General features: G+C 39.5%; 1 long non-coding RNA gene across 1 annotated transcript; it reads right to left on the minus strand.

Moving 5' to 3' along the window:
* Nucleotides 1–17549: 17549 nt before the first annotated feature.
* LOC111567171 (uncharacterized) lies at nt 17550–18584 on the minus strand. Its single transcript, XR_008602064.1, has 3 exons — nt 18310–18584; nt 18053–18176; nt 17550–17763 (listed from the first exon to the last, which is right to left on the minus strand). It is a non-coding gene; the product is annotated as an uncharacterized LOC111567171 (long non-coding RNA).
* Nucleotides 18585–20078: the final 1494 nt, after the last annotated feature.

Genomic DNA, 20078 nt, shown 5'->3' on the forward strand with positions numbered 1-20078 from the left:
TTGTCTATATCCAAAGTTGTTTAAATCAATCCAACTGGACTTTAAGAAGGTTCCTTGAAGACGTTTCACCTCTCATCCAAGAGGCTTCTTCAGTTCTGGTGGTGGTTGATGTTGCCTCAGTTTATAACCTCTGTGAGGTGTGGTCAAGGAAGAGGGACACTCATTTCAGGACACCAATGTTCAGATTTTGGACAGGGAGGACAGATGGTTTGAGAGAGGCATGAAAGAATCCTTGTCAAAGTGGAGAAGCCATCTCTGAACAGGGGGGGTGGTCTGTGACATCATCTTTTGCCAATTTACAATCAGGTCCTTTCAAAACTCCCCAAAAGAACTACTCAGCAGAATGACTCAGGCGAGGTGGCTCATGCTAACGACCACCATTAGCATACGAGGGCTCGGTGAAACTCGCATTTCAACGACCCCGTTTGTCACTCCCTGGCTCCCAACGACCATCGTTGAGGAGCCAGGTGGGCCTTGGCAATGGTCGTCGGAATGTGAATAACACTGACCACTCCTCACAGAGGTTATAAGCTGAGGCAACATCAACCACCAGAACTGAAGAAGCCTCTTGGATGAGAGGTGAAACGTCTTCAAGGAACCTTCTTAAAGTCCAGTTAGATTGATTTAAACAACTTTGGATAACCATGACCTGGATAAATGAGAAACTACACAGTCATCATGCTTGTTTATAATTTTCTTTCTAATCTCCTGACATAACTCACTCCTTCACTTCCTCTGGTCCATGTTTAGTGTGATACACACCATGTCACCAAACAGCACAGTGACTACTTGTAACTCTATAAATAGGCCAACTGACTGATTACAAGTTCGTAGACACCTGTGATGCTAATTAGAGGACACATCTTGATTGAACATGTCCCTATGGTCACATTATTTTCAGTCTTTTCTAGGGGTACCATCATTTTTGTCCAGGTCTGTTTCATGAGTTTATTTTTTAAAATAATTCAGGTGAACCACGGTTCAAAAGCAATGTCTGATTTTCATCGCTTAATTTTCATAGATTTTTTATTTATTACTTTTGTCAGATTCAAATTATTTCTGTGACCGCTGTGAGCTTTTCTTTCATTAACCGAGGGGTACCAACAATTTTGTCCACGTGTGTATATATGTTCGTATGTATGTACTGAATTTATATATGTTTGGATATATGTACTGAATTTATGTATGTATGTATGTATTGAATTTATATATGTATGTTCGTATGTAGGTATTGAATTTATGTATCTATATATTGAATATATGTATGTTCATATGTATGTATTGAATTTATGTGTGTACGTATTGAATTCATATATGTATGTTCATATGTATGTTTGTTTTGAATTTATTTTTGTATGTTCGTGTTGAATTTATGTTCGTATTGAATTCAATTCAATTCAATTTTATTTATATAGCGCCAATTACAGTCAAATTGTCTCGAGACGCTTTACAGAACCCATATGCCTGACCCCCAGAGCAAGCCAAAAGGCGACAGTGGCAAGGAAAACACCCTTTTAACAGGGAAAAAAACCTCGAGCAGAACCCGGCTCTAATGTGGGGGGACCCATCTGCCTGCTGGCCGGGCGGGTTGAGAGGGACAGAAGAAGTAGAGAGGTAGAGATAGAGGGGTAGAGGTAGAGATAGAGGGATACAGATAGAGGGGTAGAGATAGAGAGGTGGGGGGGTGGGACACAAGGACCATAAAACACAGCCACACATCTGAAGCATCCAGCATCCAGCTCTGGGACCAGGGACACTCGGAGAAAGGACACAGAAAGAAACAGAGTGAATGTAATGCAATAATGGTATATATAGTAAATACATAGGTAGTTAGAGAAGGGCTCAGTGCATCCAGAGAGGTTCCCCAGCAGCCTAGGCCTATAGCAGCATAACTAGGGGCAAACTAAAGGGACGTCAAGAGGGGAAGTCAGTTGTGCAAATGAAAACACCAGCTCACCCCGTCAGGGTCACCCAGTCAGCCCTAACTATAAGCTTTGTCGAAAAGGAAGGTTTTAAGCCTGGTCTTAAAAATAGAGAGGGTGTCCGCCTCCCGAACCCAAACTGGGAGCTGGTTCCACAGGAGAGGTGCCTGATAACTGAAGGCTCTGCCTCCCATTCTACTTTTAGAGATTCTAGGAACAACAAGTAAGCCTGCAGTCTGAGAGCGAAGAGTTCTGCTAGGGTAATATGGTACTATCAGGTCTTTAAGATATGATGGAGATTGGTTGTTAAGAGCTTTATATGTCAGAAGAAGGATTTTGAATTCTATTCTAGATTTAACAGGGAGCCAATGAAGAGAAACCAATGTAGGAGAAATATGATCTCTCTTGCTAACTCCCGTCAGTACTCTGGCTGCAGCGTTTTGGATCAGCTGTAGATGTTTCAGAGAGCTATTGGGACAACCTGATAATAAGGAATTACAGTAGTCAAGCCTAGAAGTAACAAATGCATGGACTAGTTTTTCTGCATCACTCTGAGACAGGATGTTCCCGATTTTCACAATATTTCTCAGGTGGAAAAAGGAAGTCCTACAGATTTGTTTTATGTGCGAGTTAAAGGACATGTCCTGGTCAAAGATAACACCGAGGTTCCTCACAGTAGTACTGGAGGCCAATGTAATGCCATCCAGAGTAACTATATGCTTTGAAAGCAATTCTCTAAGATGTTTGGGGCCAAATACAATGACTTCAGTCTTGTCTGAATTTAGTAGTAAGAAATTATAGGTCATCCAGGTCTTTATGTCCTTAAGACAATCTTGCAGTCTAGCTAGCTGATTAGTTTCATTTGGCTTCATAGATAAATACAATTGAGTGTCGTCAGCATAACAATGGAAATTAATACAGTGCTTCCTAATAATGTTGCCTAAGGGAAGCATGTATAATGTGAACAGTATTGGTCCTAAGACAGAACCCTGAGGAACTCCATGATTAACCCTAGTATGCTCAGAAGAGTCATTGTTGACATGCACAAACTGGAACCTGTCTGGTAAGTAGGATTTAAACCAGTCCAGTGCTGTCCCTTTAATGCCAATAGAATGTTCTAGTCGCTGTAATAAAAGTTTGTGGTCGATTGTATCGAATGCTGCACTAAGGTCCAATAAAATAAGTATAGAGACCAGTCCATTATCTGACGCTATGAGAAGGTCATTAGTAACTTTCACCAGAGCTGTTTCTGTGCTATGATGCACTCTGAAGCCTGACTGAAACTCTTCAAACAGGCTATTCCTTTGTAAATGTTCATATAATTGATTTGCAACTGTTCTTTCCAGAATTTTAGAGAGAAATGGGAGGTTGGAAATTGGTCTATAATTGGCTAAAACATCTGGATCTAGAGTGGGCTTTTTAAGTAAAGGTTTGATTACAGCAACCTTAAAAGCCTGTGGTACATAACCTGTTACTAGAGAGAGATTAATCAGATCTAACATTGAGGAATTAATTAAAGGTAAAGCCTCCTTGAACAGTCTAGTTGGGATAGGATCTAAAAGACATGTTGATGGTTTGGATGTAGAAACTATTGAAATGAGTTCAGAGAGATGTATGGGGGTGAAAAATTCTAAATATCCATCTGGTCTTACAGCCAATTCTAAAGTATCTGTACTCGATGATACATCTGTGACATTTGCAGGAAGGGCCAGATTAATTTTTTCTCTAATCGTAATAATTTTATTTGTAAAGAAGCTCATGAAGTTGTTACTGCTCAAAGCTAAAGGAATACAAGTTTCAACAGAGCTCTGACTCTTTGTCAGCCTGGCTACAGTGCTGAAGAGAAACCTGGGGTTGTTCTTGTTTTCCTCTATTAAAGATGAATAATATGTTGTCCTGGCATTACAAAGAGCTTTTTTTATAAATTACTAGACTTTTTTTCCAAGCTACATAAACTTCCTCTAAATTAGTGGAGTACCACTTCCTTTCCAGCTTTCGGGACGCCTGCTTTAAAGTCCGCAGCTGGGAATTATACCAAGGAGCAGGTCCTCTCTGAGATAGAACTTTCTTTTTTACAGGTGCAACACTATCAAGTGTTGTACGCAGTGAGGCTGCAGCATTATTAACAATATAATCCACTTCTGTGGGGGTAAAATTATAATATTTCCCTTCCATTATATCAGTAAGTGGTGCTGGACTAAATAGAGAGGGTATTATTTCCTTAAATTTAGTCACCGAATTGTGAGACAGACATCTACTGTAATGATATTTATTCTTAACTCCTATACAATCTATTGTTGTAAATTGAAATGTTATCATAAAATGGTCAGAAAGAAGAGGATTCCGGGGAAATACTGTTAACTGTTTGATTTCTATGCCATAAGTCAGAACGAGGTCAAGGGTATGATTAAAACTATGAGTTGGTTTATTTACATGTTGAGAAAACCCAATTGAGTCTAATATTGAATTAAAAGCAGTCGTAAGGCTGTCACTGTCCACGTCAACATGAATGTTGAAGTCACCCACAATAATGACTTTATCTGAGCTGAGCACTAAATCAGATAAAAAGTCTGAGAATTGAGATAAAAACTCAGAGTAAGGAGCAGGAGGACGATATACAACAACAAATAAAACTGGTTTCTGAGCTTTTAAATCTGGATGAGAGAGACTGAGAGTAAGATTTTCAAATGAACTGTAACTAGGTTTAGGTCTCTGGTTCATTTTTAAGCTAGAGAGGTAAATTGCTGCCACTCCTCCTCCTCGGCCCGTGATTCGAGGAACATGACAGTTAGTATGACTAGTAGGAGTTGATTCATTTAGACTAACATATTCTTCCTGCTGCAACCAGGTTTCAGTCAAACAGAACAAATCAATCTGGTTATCAGTTATCAAATCATTTACTAACAGAGATTTAGACGAGAGAGATCTAATATTTAACAGACCACATTTAATTGTCCTGTTTCTTCGCTCAGTTGAAATAGTGGTATTAATTTTAATTAGATTTTTATGGTTACTATGTCTTTTGTTTAGTTTTGATTTGCTTAATTTATTGAATTTTGGTGGTCGGGGGACAGACACAGTCTCAATAAAGCTAAGTGATTTACTGGAGGGTGACAGCTGAGAGGAAACTGCAGAGAGGTGTGGAAGACTACAACTCTGCATCCTGGTCTGAACTCTGGGTTGTCATGCTTTAGGAGTTCTAATAAAATCAGCCATATTTCTAGAAATGAGAGCTGCACCAGCCAAAGTGGGATGGATGCCGTCTCTCCTAATCAGACCAGGTTTTCCCCAGAAAGAGCTCCAATTGTCTATAAAGCCAACGTCGTTTGCAGTACACCACGTAGACGACCAGCGGCGAAACGATGCCATACGGCTAAACATATCATCGCTTGTCAGATCAGGCAGGGGTCCAGAGAAAACTACGGAGTCCGACATGGTTTTGGCAAAGTTACACACCGATGCCACACTAACTTTGGTGACCTCCGATTGGCGTAACCGGGTGTCATTACCGCCGACATGAATAACAATCTTACTGTATTTACGATTATCTTTAGCCAGCAGTTTCAAATTTGCTTCTATGTCGCCCGCTCTGGCTCCTGGGAGGCATTTTACTATGGTCGCTGGTGTTGCTAGCTTCACGTTTCTGACTACGGAGCTGCCAATGATCAGAGTTGGTTTCTCAGCGGGTGTGTCATTGAGTGGGGAAAAACGATTAGAAACGTGAAGCGGTTTGTGGTGTGCCGGGACAGCGGGCTTGAGTTTAGGACTACGTTTCCTACGAACTGTCACCCAGCTACCCTGACTTCCCGGCTGCTCGGGAGCTGCTAGGGTACGGCTAGCAGAAGCTACACTAGCAGCTATATTATTGCGGTCCGCACCGGCTAAGGGAGCCTGGCTAACAGCTAGCGGGGTGTTTTCCATGGTGCGGAGCCGCGCTTCCAATTCAGAGAGCCTCGCCTCCAAAGCTACAAACAGACTGCATTTATTACAGGTATCATTATCACTAAAGGAGGCAGAGGAGTAACTAAACATGTGACACACTGAGCAGGAAAGAGAAGGAGAGGAAGAGGGAGAAGCCATGCTAACTGCTAAGTGCTAGGCTAGCGGACAGAGATAACAGATTAACTTAGAATTAAGTACTGAGAGGGTGCGTGAAGAAAACGAGTGTATGTTACGATTCAAATATTACCGCTACACACAGATTTAATGAATATCAAATTAGATGGAGTGGATAAGCTACAACAGTCACAGAACACAACACAGCGCTACAACAGGAAGTGACGCAATACGCTCACCGTAACATCAGACGTCAGCAGATCCTAGAATCTCAATCTGAATTTATGTTTGCATTGAATTTATGTTCGCATTGAATTTATGTATGTAGGCATGTATGTTTGTACTGAATTTATGTATGTATATATGTTTATATTGAATTTATGTATGTATGTTCAAATGTATGTATTGAATTTATGTATGTATTAGTGGTGGGACGCGATTTAAAAATTTAATCGAATTAATTACAGGCTTTGTAATTAATTAATCGCAATTAATTGCAGTTCTGTCAAATAGCAATATTTGACACAATAAGGGAAGTTTTTCAGTTCAAATAAAATTGTGGTTGACAGTTGAATCAATGAATAGACATATACGTGTTTATAATTTAAAATTTATTTTAAAAAAGGAAAATGGGACCTATAGAAAAAAGTGATTTTGATGACTTAAAGCCTGAATTTAGTTGTTTTTTCCACTGTATGGCACATAAAATCAGCATAAGTAGTTCAAGGAGCTTCAGAAAGTTGAAAATCCTGAGATTCATTCTGTTTTCATCTTTTCTGGGTCTGATAAATGGTGGAATTTTGATGGTTCTTTTTTATAGGAATATTAATTTTTATTTATGTAATTTTTTATAAACAAAAATTTTATAATTAAGTTATTAAAAGAGATATTTTTGTTGTTTCGGTTATTCCTCCTCCAAGGAGGCAGAGCCTCGATGGAGTAAAAACTTAAACCAAAAAAATGTTTCATTTCTATTTATCTGCATTTTTCATCTGTCTGCTACATTTACAGATTACTGCAAATCTAAGTGCAATCATAACGATTTTATTCAACATTTTAAGACTTTCCGTAAACTGAAGCACTGTCTAGAAAAGTGGTCTATTATGGGATGGCTACACCGTTAGCCGTTAACATGACTCGTAGCTAACGTTAGCTCTGGGGCTAACAGCAACATGTTTTACATTGAGGTGATACCGTCGGCTTGAAGTGACGCAGTGATCAGAAAACTCTTTGTTGTACAATTTGCACACAACCAGACTTTTATCCAAGCTGCCATCAGGAAGATTTTTAAAAGAAAACTTTCCTCCCAACAAGCTCAATCTCGTCTTCCTTCACTGTTCACCAGTGCCTGACTTCACTCAGTACTTCCTGTGATTCTTCTTCATGGCTACAAACAGACTTTAGGTTCATTACCGCCACCTACTGGGCTGGAGTGTTCATCAGAGTTACCGCTGTGCCAGAAATGAGGGAACTGAGGAGGGTGCAATTAGTTGCGTTATTATTTTTAACGCATTATTTTCGCTGTAATTAATTAATCGAAATTAACGCGTTAAAGTCCCAGCCCTATGTATGTATGTTTGTAAATATGTACTGAATTTATTTATGTATGTTTGTGTGTATGTATTGAATATATGTATGTTCGTATTAGGGCTGCAACAACGAATCGATTAAATCGCGAAAAATTGATTATTAAAATTGTTGGCAACAAATTTCATTATCGATTCGTTGTGTTGTGCGATTCATGCGTCACTCGCCATGTCACGGAGCCATCTACTTCACCTGCAGAGCTTTGTCAATGCTGCTTGACTGAAATAAAGTTTAAAAAAAAAAAAAAAAAAAAACTGCAACTGCAGAGCGAGTTGAACAGAGCGAGGTGGATGCAGAGTGGAGGCGGTATTTTCAAAGGAAGAGTAAATTTAACAAATGAAACATGACCGGCACGGAGAAAACAGTTGACCGAAGTCCTCATAAGTGTGGGAGCATTTCACACTTAAAACAAAAAACATGCCATGTGTCCACTACATGCGATTTTCCTGCAAGGCATCGCACGCATCTGAAAATCGCACAGGCGGCGGGCAGTCACTAGCAGGCAGTCACTAGCAGGCCACAACATTGTCACATGACCGAGCTTTCAGCTTAACAGTCCGGCAGACGAGTCGGATAAACACAGCGGATTTCAGCAGCGGCGGGCCATCATTCCTAAATCCTAGCCGTCGCTCCTTCAAATTTCTATATATATATTTTTTATTGTCGCAAACACACCACCGTCGCATGTCTCCACCTTCACAGCAGAGTCCTGCACTGTGTCGGGTACTCGCAAGTACCAAGGTAAACTTGCTCACTATCTATTAAAGAGTAGATAGCGAGCAAGATAGTTTCTTGCTCGCTATCTACTCTTTGATACCTCAGGTTAATGCGACGATGTCACGAGAGCGCGGCCTTGAAATTGATGTCACGTCCAGCATGCAGGCAGCAGGTCAGAGAGTCAGAGGAGTGTCATGTTGGAAAATAGGGCAGCAACTTACCAGAGAAAAGTTATAAGCTTAAGATAACTCATAATATATTTTACAAGTTAAATAGACATTCACAAAATATTGATGTCCAGCTAATGTTACGTAACACATCAGTAGCTTCAGTTCATTGGGCCCAGTGCCAACTAAGTGTCGCCAACGTGAGTAATTGATAGTATTAAGCTAATATCTACACCATGATGTAACTCCTGACTGCAGTTTCAGATGAGCTTGTTCAAATATTATTTTTTTTAACATTCTGCCTTTAAAAAGCCATTTTCAACTGGCAATTCAATAAATAGGTTGTACAAGTAAAATCTGCAGTCAAGTGTCATTTGTTCATGCCACCACGGCTCCCTAGAGAGCCTGCCGCTGCTGCTGAAAAAAATCCTAGAGGAAAACTGCTTCACTACAATGATCTTATTTGCTCTGTCAGTCCAAATCTTCTATTTCTGAATAAAGAGGCAGGAATTTAAATCGACCGATTAATCAATTATTAAAATAATCGTTAATCGGGGATGGGGGGGTGGGGGGGGTGGGGTGTTGGAGAACCCAAGCGCAGGCACAGATAAGTCAGACAGGTGGCAACGGAGACAGGTCTTTATTTTAACAAAAACTAAACCAATACAAAAGGGGAAAACAAACCACGAGATAAACTAAACCAAATCTAAGACAAGAATGAACTACAAACTACACCTACAAAAAACCACAGCTCAACTACAAAAAACCAAACAGGGATTAACTAAGCCTAAAACAGACAATGTACTTACTAAACCAGGGGAAACAGAGCTAAAGGGGCAAAGCAGGCAGGCTCGGGGAATCCAGAAGTTAGTGGGAACAAAACTGGCAGACAGAAGGCTGGGGAATATCCACAAACAGGTAGGAGCAAAACAGAGTCCAAGAGGGGGAAATCCAGGATGGGGGAAGCAGGAGAGTCCAAGGGGCTAAAGCAGATGAGGGGTTCACAGGCTTGGTGTGGAGAACTAAATCCAAGGGGGGGAAAAAGAGTCAGTGACAGAATGTGAGTCGATGATCCAGCAGGGCGCGAATGAAAGGACAGAGCTTAAATAGGTGGAGGTGAGGTGGCGAACAGGTGAATGGAGTGAACTGATTACTGCAGCTGATGTGCATTACAGCAATCAGCAAAGTGCAGGCAGGTGAGTGAGACAAGTGAGGCAGACAGACAGACGCAGAGACCAACAGACACAAACAGAGGGAGCCAGAGGGACAAGACAAGGACAGAGAGACAACAGGGAGAGAGATGACAAGATGAGTGACAAAAATACAAAAGAGACAGATGACAAAGACAGGAAGAAGGGAAAAGGAAGAAAAGAGTAGGAAGGAGAAAGAAGGGCAGGGGCTAGAGCAGGATCATAACAGCATATGTATGTTCGTATTGAATTTATGTATGTATGTTCGTATGTATGTTTGTATTGAATTTATGTCTGTATGTTCGTATTGAATTCAATTCAATTCAATTCAATTCAATTCAATTTTATTTATATAGCGCCAATTAGTCAAATTGTCTCGAGTCGCTTTACAGAACCCATATGCCTGACCCCCAGAGCAAGCCAAAAGGCGACAGTGGCAAGGAAAACACCCTTTTAACAGGGAAAAAAACCTCGAGCAGAACCCGGCTCTAATGTGGGGGGACCCATCTGCCTGCTGGCCAGGCGGGTTGAGAAGGACAGAAGAGGTAGAGAGGTAGAGATAGAGGGATAGAGGTAGAGGGGAAGAGGTAGAGGGATAGAGATGGAGGGATAGAGGTATAGATAGAGGGATACAGATAGAGAGATAGAGGTAGAGGAGAAGAGGTAGAGGGGTAGAGATAGAGGTGTGGAGGTAGAGATAGAGAGGTGGGGGGGTGGGACATTTATGTATGTATGTCCCTAAAGAATTTGTTTGTATGTTCATATGTATGTTCGTATTGAATTTAAGTATGTCTGTATATATGGTCATATTGAATTTATTTTTGTATGTTCGTATTGAATTTATGTTCGCATGTCTGGTTGTATTGACTTTATGTATGTGTGTTCATATTTAATTCATGATCGCATCTTCATATGTATGTTCATATTGAATTTATATTCGTATATATGTTTGTATTGAATTTATGTTTGAATGTTCGTATTGAATTTATGTATGTATGTTCATATGTATGTTCGTATTGAATGTATTTATGTATGTTCATATGGATGTTCGTATTGAATTTATGTATGTATGCTCATATTCAACTTTTGTATGTATATTCCTATGTATGTTCATATTGAATTTATGTATGTATGTTCGTATGTATTTTTGTATTGAATTTATGTATGTACGTTAGTATTTATGTTCGTACTGAATTTATGTATGTTCGTATGTATTTTTGTATTGAATATATGTATGTACGTTAGTATTTATGTTTGTATTGAATTTATGTATGTATGTTCGTATGTATGTTTGCATTGAGTTCATGTATGTATGTTTATATGTACGTATTGAATTTATGTATGTTTGTATGTATGTTGGTATTGAATTTATGTATGTTCATATGTATGCCGTATTGAATTTATCCATGTATGTTCGTGTGTATATTCATCTTGAATTCATGAATGTATGTGCATATGTATGTTTGTATTAGATTCTTGCATGTATGTTTGTATGTATGGTTGTATTAAATTTATGTTCAAATGTCTGGTTGTATTGAATTTATGTATGTTCGTGTGCATGTTTGTATTGAATTCATGTATGTATGTTTGTATTGAATTCACGGTCGTATGATTGTATGTATGTTCATACTGGATTTATGTACGTATGTTCGTATTGATCTTACGTTCGTATGCTTGTATTGAATTTATTTATGTATGTTCATATTGAATTTATGTATGTATGTTTGTTTTTAATTTATGTATGTATGTTCGTATTGAATTTATATATGTATGTTTATATGCATGGTCGTATTGAATTTATTTTCGTATGTATGTTTGTATTGAATTCATATTCGTATGCATGGTTGTATTGAGTTTATGTATGTATGGTCATATGTATGTTCGTATTCAGTTCATATATGTATGTTTGTATGTATTTTTGTATTGAATTTATGTATGCACATTTGTATTTATGTTCGTATTGATTTTATGTATGTATGTTCATATGTATGATTATATTGAATTCATCTATGTACGGTCAGATGTATGTTCATATTAAATTTGTGTGTATGGTCGTATGCATGTTCGCATTGAATTTATGTTTGTATGCATGACTGTATTGTATTTATGCATATTTGTATTTCTGTTAGTATTGAATTTATTTTCGTATGTTCGTATGTGGCCCTGCGACAGACTGGCAACCTGTCTAGGGTGTCCCCTGCCTTTGCCCGAGTCAGCTGGGATAGGCTCCAGCCCCCCCCCCGCGACCCTAATGAGGATTAAGCGGTGTATAGATAATGGAAGATAATGTTCGTGTATATATGTTCATATTGAATTTATGTTCGTATGTTTATATTGAACTTATGTATGTATCTTTGTATGTATGTTTGTATTGAATTAATGTATGTATCTTTGTATTGAATTTATGTTCGTATGTATGTTGGTATTGAAGTCATGTGTCTATGTTCGTATGTGTATTCATATTGAATACCCGCTGAACCCCACTCGTGACAGGGATTGGGGATTGCAATTATTTCCTATGAATGAAGAATTCCCAGTAAGCACGGGTCATAAGCTTGCGTTGATTAAGTCCCTGCCCTTTGTACACACCGCCCGTCGCTACTACCGATTGGATGGTTTAGTGAGGTCCTCGGATCGGCCCCGCTGAGAAAACAATCAAACTTGACTATCTAGAGGAAGTAAAAGTCATAACAAGGTTTCCGTAGGTGAACCTGCGGAAGGACCATTACCGGTTCTTTGGTCGAGGAGAAAGAGACGCTGGGGGACACCCTCCCTGTCATTCTCAGCGCCCTGGTCCAAGCTCAAAACCCGAGCCGAGGATGGGGGTGGGTCGGTTGAAGGGTGCGGGGGAGTCTCTCTCTCTCAACCTGATGCCGCCGCTGCCCCCTCCGAGGGCTAGCGCCACCGGGGCCCCGGCCCCGGCCTGGTGCGACACCACCACTACTCCTAGTCTGGGCCAGGCTCATATCTGCCGGGGCGCCTCTGCGCTTCCCTGCCCAGCCTCGCATGCCCACCGACGCCGCCATCCCCACTCCCACAAGGTGCCGCGGGAGACCGGGTGGTTGGCCCGGCGGGTGAGGATTGGGCCCTGCACAGCAAAAAGTGGAGTGTTGATTCAACTCCCACAGAGTTAATTTTAACACTTTTTCAGGGTTTATATAGCTCCACACTCTACAGAGTTAAATTAACACTTTCAAAATAGTTAATTATTTAACACTGGGTCAGAGTTACTTCTTTAACTCACCAAACAGGGTTAAATTAACACTGAGCGATTTATCATTAACACTGAGCCAGAGTTCCTTTTTAATTCACTAAACTCAGTTAAATTAACACTAAACAATTTGAAAAATAACTACTTTTTATTTAGGTAGTTATAATCTCCAATATCTATGTAATAATTTAATATAACTTTAATACCATAATTAAAATGATGTAATTGACAATGAAATAATTCCAAGAAAAATACATTTTCAAAAACATTTATTTTGAGGCTTTTCTCCCATGCAGTCAATTAAAACATAATAAATGAAGGTATAATGTACAAGCTTTCATCTGTAGCTCCATATGAGCTTTGAATATCAAAGGGTTTGTGACATTTAAGTTCAGTTGTTTTTACTACCCACCTTTCTTCTGTTCGTAATACTTTGAACGCATGGTGATGTTCATCAAAGTTCTCTGTAAATAGCTTGTGTGTCAATAAAAAAATGTCATCTTCAACCAGAAGTACAAGTATTTGACAAAAGACTGGCATGTCTTCCTCCAATAAACTGCAAACAAGTCCAGCTCTGTACTCTACACCATCAACTTTAACCCAACTTGTTGAGAAAACATCTTTTAACAGCAACATTTCAAGCATTTCACTGTTGACCACATTCTCATCTCTCAAAGAAAATGATTTAATTGGCCCATATTCCTTCTGTTTAAGAGTGAAGGTTTCCCAGTGATAAGCAATGGCCATCTGATGCCTTTTAGCAAGTGATTTGGTTATGTTTTTGAAATTTTTGAAATAATCTTTAACCAACTTATGTTTAGCCTCGAACCTCATAGACCAGACAAACAACAATGGGCCAATTTTCTAATAGAAGACGGGTAATGAATCATAAAGTGATGCTTGGGTATCAATTTTCTGTGTGGATACAAGTGCTTAAATAGTTTGTGGTGGTCAACAATCAGATTCTTTAAATACACAGTCATACCCAGAGTGAGAGAAGGTGAAAAAACGATGTTCATTATTTGAAGTAACAGTAGTAATAATTCCCAGTGTCTGTTCCCTGCAGGAATTATGTCACCAAACAAAAGTGGGATGTTTTTCACGAGACATAATGTCTGGATGGAGTTCAAGCCAATGCCACTGCCAGCACTATCCAATATGATTTTAGTGGGGCGGTTTTTTCGCTCTAAAAAACCATAGTCAAAACCATAAATCCTAGAAAGCAAGTTCTGTTGTGATATGAAGTGTTCTATGAGATATCCATCCATTATCTATACACCGCTTAATCCTCATTAGGGTCGCGGGGGGGGGGCTGGAGCCTATCCCAGCTGACTCAGGTGAAGGCAGGGGACACCCTAGACAGGTCGCCAGTCCGTCGCAGGGCCACATACAAAGACAAACAAGCACTCTCACATTCACACCTACGGGCAATTTAGAATAATCAATTAACCTCAGCATATTTTTGGACTGTGGGAGGAAGCCGGAGTACCCGGAGAGAACCCACGCATGCACAGGGAGAACATGCAAACTCCATGCAGAAAGATCCCGGGAAAGCCGGGACGCGAACCAGGGACCTTCTCGCTGCAAGGCGAAAGTGCTAACCACTACGCCACTGTGCAGCCCTCTATGAGATATTCAAATAGCAATTTGATCTCATACTGAGCAACACCTTCAAGAAGGTCGTGCATTATATCAAATGAGTAGTTACTGCAAACATGGAAATACTGTAATGAATTGAGTGCAGAATTTCTTTTCAAACCATACAGTGACTTCAACTGAAGATTTTCCTTAAGAGACTGGCAATGCATGTCAAACATATCTTTTCCACGAATAATCGCTTTAGGATCATCCTCAGTGTACACCGTTTGACAATCATCTTTCTCAATCAAACAAAGGTGACAGAAATGACGGCTACTGAATGACTCGTTAAAACCAAGAATTGAGTGCATCCCTAGATTATCTCCAGTGATCTGTGAGATTGTACCATATACTGGCTCATCAGAAAATGGAAGACTTAACCCTTGGCTTTCCAGTTTCACATCATTTATCAGTGGTTCCAGTATAACATCAAAACCATACTTGCGCAGATCTGGTGTGTGGAAAAGTGATACTAAATGAATGTTCATCAAAATCGAATTAAACTTTGGAGGTAGGTTTCTTACAATGAAATAAATGCAGCCAATTTTGTGAATTCCATGTTTTGAGCCAAGGGGATTGGCTGTTTCAAAATCATCATAGTATAGCTGAATTTGTAATGCATGTCTTTTGGCTGAAAACGGGGTGAGTTTTAAAGTAACTTCCATCACAAAAGTCATGATAAGCATCAGGCGCTGACCTACACACTCTCTTCAGGAAAACACAAATCTCTGGATTTCTACACATGAACTTCAAAGATTCCAGAAGAGGTACATATATAAAAGTATCCTTTACAGGTACTTGATCATAAGTACCGGATTTCTGATTACACCTGGTGTCATATCTCACTCCAAGTGTTATTTCTCTAGGCTCTACAACTCCCCATTTTACGTTGAAGTATTTATTTCGTTTCCATTCTGTATTCAGATGAGTGAAAGGGTTTTCCAATTTTTCAAAACATTCATTTATTACTGATATGTTGGGGTCAGTTGTGGGTAAAGCAGAAATAATGGTCTGCTTCGCTTCTGAGTGAAGCTCACTTGTCAATTCCTCCAAATCTCCTACAAGTGAAGATACCAGACTGTTAGAAATGCCACTACCCTGTAGTTTGGCCACGATGGATGCACACATTTCTTTGGATAAATCCCTGTTAAGTCCTGAAACACTGCTCTCTGGAACATGGGAAGAATTAGACACTGGAAGAACACTGGATGAAGTTTGAAGGAGATTTGGGGAATTAAATTGGTCCTCCAAAGCATGTGAAACTGGATCACTAGAGGAACAAGCAACAGCTGAAGTTTGAGCAGTTTGCTCAACATTGCTGTGAACAATATTGAGGTGCTTCCTAAAGCCTGCATAAGTTTGAAACTGAAGCCTGCAGCTTGGTTGACAACAAAACAACTTATACTTAGGTCCAGGATAATAACCATGTTCACCTCTTAAATGTGAAATTAACTGCTGACTGCTGGGATAAACTTTCTTACACAAAAAACATGTCAGCATTTTGCTCACAATGCCTTCAAGAGATTGCCTTGCCTTTAACTCAGGGTTGTGACAAGTATTTCCTGGTTAAGGAGTTTGGCTCTCATGTCTCGAACTCTTGGTGACTCCTTCATTTTTCCCATATCTATATTATAAACTGTTGTCTGCAGAAAGGTGTAGAAATTCACAAGTGCCCCATCATAAGACACATTGAACACAAAATGAGCTTTAAAAAGCTCATCAAATGCCCCAAGGGAGCGGTTTGCCTGGCAAGGGATGAGACGCTTGTCCATGGAGATGAAGAAGCTGTCGATGTTCCTCTTCTGGCGACCAACGGCTAGGAGGTATGGCTGCTGGCCCTGCTGATTCCGAAGATGCTCTTCCAAACTACAGCAAGACTGGGGTTTACACAAGAACATTGGACATTAGACACAGGAGTAAGTCAGAGAAAATAGCACTACAGAAATGAATACAAACATCCTATGTTTAAGTAAACTCGCCTACAATTTGTTTCATCCATCTCTTTGCCACTTTTACACATGATAAAAACTAATAAATATTAAATTACCTTGTGAAAGACAAGTTTCTGAACTGCATCAGAGGCGCTGATTTTTGGAGACTTCGGTCCCCCTGGTGGTGGCGGAAGGAAGGAGATATAACAGCAACAAAAGGGAGGCCATCTCTTTATCATAAGCTATGGACAAAGAACAGACAAGAATGAAGTAACTGCAAATACTTAGAAATGTATTCTTTGAATCCTTTGAGATTTTCAATTGAATCGAGATTAGAATAAAGAGCATTTTCCTGTAGAAAGCATGTGAATGCTGAAGGCTGAACACCACTGTTGCAACAAGGATTAAAAGCATAAAGCTGGAAAAGGAATGGTTTGTAAAGAGCTAAAAGCAGTTACAATGTTGAAAAGGCTGAAGAAAATTTAAAAAATCCTACATGTTTAGAGTTGAAATGTGCTGCAATAAATTGTAAACTGACAGCTAAAGGAAGTTGATGGTGAAGCAATAGCTGAGACTATTATATGCCCCTAATAATCTGATTTAAAACACCTGCCCTCAAGTGTTGCCATGGTGATTTTAATGATTTAGATTTTACTATTAATTATCAACTAACGACTGACCTTAAGCATTCACACTAACTAGTAGACAGTATACTTCAATGATCTTGAAGTCATTCACCTTTTTTTCTTATTCATAAAAAAAAAGATTTACACAGAAAAAAAAAATTAAGTGATAAAAATCAATTGGTCTTAATTGATTAGAGTATTGGACTGTAACTGCTTATAGCAAATTCTATAGAGCAAAACTCACTTGTTGCCTCATCACTTCCTGGTGGACTCTCTGCTGACTGCACCAACTGACGCAGCTCTGGTGTTGAGGTGAGCTGCTTGGCCTCTTTGATGATGTTACACCTGAAGACCGGATCCCATTTCTGAAGCAGCCTGGTGGATACCTCATCATCAAACAGGAGAGTGAAGTCTTGATTCACCTATGAGAAAGAAAATATACTACTACCACATTCAGCACAAAATTTCAAGTCATTCTCAACATACCACTGCATACTTACCAATCCTTTTGTATCCAGGAATCTTGGAAAGATAGACAGGATATCAAGACTTTTGTCAGGGTCATTGATAAGGTTCTGACGATACTGAAAGGTCTCTCTCATCTTTTGGAGAATTAAGGAAGTGTCTGTTGTATGGTTGAGCAAAGAGATGGCCTCCTGGCAAGCATCTCCGTAAAGCTGCTTCTCAACAACAATGGATCTTTGGAAATTAGGGCCCCCTGAAGAAAAGAACCCAACACAAACTTTAAAGAAAATAAGCCCTAGTTGCAGATCAGATAGGTAAATGCAAACAGAATAATATAATTACAGTAGGTACAAGAAAATGTTAATGAGAACATTTATCTAGTTTGTGGACAGTTACTTCCTTACGTCAGACCTACAAACTCTACAGTAGTGAAAAAGGTGAGAACATATAAAACTAAAACCCTCTTCATTCACTTCTACTACACTGGTTGACATAAGAAAGGTGACTGTAGCCAAAAGGTGACCAGTTTGCAGTTGTGTTACCTCCTCCTCGAGAAAAGCCAGTGCAGCTATTTGGAGGTGCAGATCCTCGTCGAATCTTTCTCTGGATTGTCTTCAGACGCCAAGAAATGTATCCTGTGCTGCTTGCAGCATCATAGAAGTGTTCCTAAAATGGAAATACATTCACAATTAATGTGTTGTCACTCATAAGAAATCTCAGAATTCAAATGTCCCCCGAACCCAACAACCCAAAACATAAAAATTATGTCAACAAAGAGTACAATGATGACTATACATACGTAGCCTTTCTTGGAGTGTGGGTCTTTGAGGGACGGGAACACTGTCACTATCCCAAGAGCGTACTCTTCTCTAACAGCTTTGGTGGGGAGGTGCCTGAGAAGAGAGATTAAATTGGCATTATTTATATAATGGCTAAGCAGTTACTTGTTTTTCTTTTTTTTTTTGAAAGAGTGTACACAAATACAACACATTTAACCGTATTTATCAAACATGTGGGCCACTATTATATTAACCAGTTTTCTTCTGGTAGCATCTGTAAGAGTTTGTGTTGTGTGATATTCTTCGAGGACCTCTTCACCACCTGAACTGGTTCCAAGTACAGCTTCGATCAACTTAAGGAAAAAAAAAAGAAAGAAGCCAAAAATTGTGATAAACAACAGAATTCCAAATGTTGACATGAAAAGAAATCTGTGAGAACTGAGCTTTGTTGCAACCTTTTTAGCAGACGCTGCATTAATTGTGCCTTCAATTCTTGATTTCTTCCTAGGGACCTCATCTAGAAGTATAGTTGATGCACTTGCACTTGAACTGAAGCTCGAGTCAGACCACTCAGATGGAGAGGACAAGGCGCAATCGGAAAACTCTAGAAGGAAAAAAAACAATTTTGTTCTGTGTGGTGTAGAAAAGGTGATGTGGCTAAGGGTTTTGCATTGTTGCATTGCAAAAGTGAATTACATTAATTCCACATTATACTCCAAATGTATTATTCTGTAGACTAATAGATTTGAGAAAAAAAAGAATACAGGTTACACCATTTGACACTGGATTGCCTCATGTCATTGACCCCTTTACATTTCTCACCATCATTTGAGAAAACTGTTACAACCACACTGCCTTGGCTGACAAGGTCACTGAAAATGTCTTCATCAACTTCTGTCCCTGTCGCATCTTTGTACACTACTTTTGCATCAGTTGGCAGGCAAAATCTCTCGATGACTGGAAAAGATAAGATACATCTGAGAGCACCTTTTAAGCCAGCACTGTTCTTACTTCACAAATGATTTCACATTTAATAAACTAATCCACCACTGTATGATTAAACAGACTTGGATAAAATCCCCTACACAAAATTCATTCCCTCTTCAGTCCAAATTCTAAAAACAAACCTTTTTCATGGAACCGCATGAAATCCAACTGTCCATCGACATCATCCACCTTCACATACTTCTGCTGTTGGCAGTACCGAACCTGGACCAGCATTTTGCTGAGACATACAAAAAAACAACAACAAATAAATGAAAATGACGGTAATAAGCATTTGATAGTAAACAACTGAAGCAATTCAAGCTAAAATTATTAAAAACACTCATATAAACACAGTAAGCCAGTATCGGCCATGCTATACACTGTAAACAGTATTGAAGCTTTTGACACACATTCTGGTAGAGGCAGTTTAGAGGGACGGAGCCACGGTGACCAGTCAGCTGTTTCCGCTGTAGAGAGCTTCGAGACAGAGCAGCTGATTAAACCTGTCGGTATCATTGTGGTTATTCGGTTTGTGCTGAGTCATGGCTTCGGTGGAGGATTTTTTGAAAGCTCCATCAGAGGAGCTGTTAGACTGCTGTTCACGGGAGCAGTTAGTGAAAATAGCAGAGTACTTTAAAATGGATGTAGGTGATAAATGATCTAAACACAATATGAAACACATCCTGAAAATGAACCTACTTGATGCAGGGGTTCTCCAGCCTAAAGTTCAGGCTGTGGAGGCTGAGTTAGACTCTGGTGAAGCTACTGCTTCTGGTGAAGCTGCTCCAAGCAGCTCGACTTT

This window comes from Amphiprion ocellaris, chromosome 6 (assembly GCF_022539595.1).
Source record: "Amphiprion ocellaris isolate individual 3 ecotype Okinawa chromosome 6, ASM2253959v1, whole genome shotgun sequence".
In the NCBI taxonomy this organism is placed as follows: Eukaryota; Metazoa; Chordata; class Actinopteri; family Pomacentridae; genus Amphiprion; species Amphiprion ocellaris.